At 39.0% G+C, this 2,907-nt stretch overlaps 1 pseudogene; it reads left to right on the top strand.

The window, feature by feature from the left end:
• The first annotated feature begins 2,332 nt into the window (after positions 1 to 2,332).
• LOC113613748 (non-histone chromosomal protein HMG-14 pseudogene) lies at positions 2,333 to 2,634 on the top strand (annotated as a pseudogene).
• Positions 2,635 to 2,907: the final 273 nt, after the last annotated feature.

Below are 2,907 nucleotides of genomic sequence, written 5' to 3'. Positions count from 1 at the left end.
AAAATCTAGAAAAAATAAATGCTGGAGAGGGTGTGGAGAAAAGGGAATCCAATTGCACTGGTGGTGGGAAGGTAGATTGATACGGCCACTATGGAGAACAGTATGGAGGTTCCTCAAAAAACTAAAAATAGAACTACCATATGACGCAACAATCCCACTACTGGGCATATACCCTGAGAAAACCCTAATTTAAAAAGAGTCATGTACCACAATGTTCATTGCAGCTCCATTTACAATAGCCAGGACATGGAAGCAACCTAAGTGTCCATCAACAGATGAATGGATAAAGATGTGGCACATATATACAATGGAATATTACTCAGCCATAAAAAGAAACAAAACTGAGTTATTTGTAGTGAGGTAGATGAACCTAGTGTCTGTCGTACAGAGTGAAGTAAGTCAGAAAGAGAACAACAAATACCGTATGCTAACACATATATATGGAATGTAAGAAAGAAAAAAAAAAAGGTCATGAAGAACCTAGGGGCAAGATGGGAATAAAGACACAGACCTACTAGAGAATGGACTTGAGGATATGGGGAGGGGGGAAGGGTAAGCTGTGACAAAGTGAGAAAGTGGCATGGACATATACACTACGAAACGTAAAATAGATATCTTGTGGGAAGCATCCGCATAGCACAGGGAGATCAGCTCAGTGCTTTGTGACCACCTAGAGGGGTAGGATAGGGAGGGTGGGAGGGAGGTAGACGCAAGAGGGAAGAGATATGGGAACATATGTATATATATAACTGATTCACTTTGTTATAAAGCAGAAACTAACATACCATTGTAAAGCAATAATACTCCAATAAAGATATTAACCCCTCCCCCCAAAAAAAGGTAGGTTGCAAAATGATATACAGATTGTGATTCAAATTTAATGTAGAAATATATATTTTATGTAGAGACAAAATGACTATCCTATGTGTACCAAAAACATAACTTGGTGTAAAGGTGATTTTCTATTTATATTGTATAGATTTATACACATAACTTTACATGTTTTTACTTGTGAAAAAACAAAAATAATTACACAAGCCTTTTAAATAAATCCTTGTGATATTTTTGACATAATGTCAGGAGATGGATACTAGATTTCTGTATTAGCTGCCAAAGAAGCACTTATCTTCCCTAGTCAATTGAATATAATATGGGAGAAATATATATGGTTAATATATTTATTATGTTTAATATAATAAATTAATGAATTATCCAACGTACATAGCACTTTGGGAAAGATAAGTGCTCTTAAGGAGATTATATTCTAGTAACAAGACAACATATAAAAAAGAAAATAGAGCAAAAGACTGAGCAGATGCCATAATTGTTGTTAAAATGCAAGGCAGTATTTTCTCTTAACCTTGCTACTACTAATGAACAGAGGTAAGTCAGTTAAACTCTTTTTATGATCTTCCCCATTTGTCAATGTCATTGCTCTCCTACCTAATTCATGGTGTTGTGAGATAAAATTCAGTCACACACAAAGAAGTGCCTTACAAAAAAAAAAAAAACATTTGTGTTAGTGGATGCATTACTGACTATTCTAGCGGAGAAGTCATTTAAGTGTTGTTTTATGTCTCAGATGGTGAACATGAATTGAAATTATTCTTTTTAAATAACCTTATGAATACATGTGGGAAGGATGACAGAGGACAGGTAGGTAGTCTCAGTGCTCTCTGTTCACAGACTAGAAGTCTAATTTCCAATGGCTGTTTTGATTTTTTTTTTCGTTTTTACGAAGTAAACTGGAAAAGATGAAAGGATCGTCATAATTACTGGGAAAACAATGTGTCTACAATCTAAAACCACATGTACCTAGGTAGGGCTTTTTGGCTTGGTGAAAGTCGCACCATACCACAACTCATGGTCGTTAGGGACCCTATGGGCAAATGTGCATGGTGGTCAAAAAGCCTCTTGAGAGAAAAGGGTTGATAGTTTCCCACTTTCTTTTTTCAGTTTCATGGTCACTGATATATTTCTAGTCATTGGCAAGGAAGGGCTTTACTGACACTGACGAGCAGAAAAGGGTACAAAAGTTCCACTATGTGAAAGGCTGTCAGTGGACTTTGTTGGGGACCAGAACTCAATATGTTGCTTGGATTGTCACGGGAAAAGGCATTATGGAAAGCATGACATTTGGCTAAATCCTGAAATATTTCCTGAAATCTATAGGTAATGAACATATGTTTGATCACTTAATAAGAACAACATGTAGGGTCCCAGCAGCTCGTGCGGCGCGAGGAGCGGCAGCGACCAGGCAGCCCAGCTTCGCGAAGGGTCTCGGAGCACCGACGCCAGCAGGCACTCGCCTAGCGCCCGCCCAGCCACCAGGATGCTCAACAGCAAGGTCAGCTCTGCCGAGGGCGCGGTGAAAGAGAGCCCAAGAGGAGATCCGCGAGGTTGCCAGCTAAACAGGCTCCCGCAAAAGTGGAAAAGAAGCCAAAAAAGGCGGCAGGAAAGCATAAATCTTCAGACAAAGAAGTGCAAACAAAAGGGAAAAGGGGAGCAAAGGGAAAACAGGCCGAAGTGGCTAACCAACAGACTTAAGACCTACTTGCAGAAAACGGAGAAACTAAAAAGGAGGAGAGCCCAGCCTCTGATGAAGCAGGAGAGAAAGAAGCCAAGTCTGATTAATACCACACACCCGGTCCTATCAGTGCTCCCTGTCTCCCTTCTCGTATAATCCAGAGGAATATTTTTATAAACTATTTTGTAAATCCAAGTTTTATAGTAGCTCTAGAAACATTTTTAAAAAGGAGGGTATCCCACCTCATCCCATTTGTTAAGTGTAAATGCTTTTTTTTAAGAGGTGAAATCATTTGCTAGTTGTTTATTTGTTGGTACAAACAGAAAATAGTGGGATATTGAATATGGGAGGCGTTGATTGTCTTCGGTGTCAGCTTAAGA

The sequence above is a fragment of the Aethalodelphis obliquidens genome, unplaced genomic scaffold, assembly GCF_003676395.1.
Source record: "Aethalodelphis obliquidens isolate GAN/ISIS:26980383/991018 unplaced genomic scaffold, ASM367639v1 scaffold4, whole genome shotgun sequence".
NCBI classification, from domain to species: Eukaryota; Metazoa; Chordata; class Mammalia; order Artiodactyla; family Delphinidae; genus Aethalodelphis; species Aethalodelphis obliquidens.
Note: the sequence above shows the minus strand (reverse complement) of the source record. Positions and strands in the feature narration are given on the sequence as shown.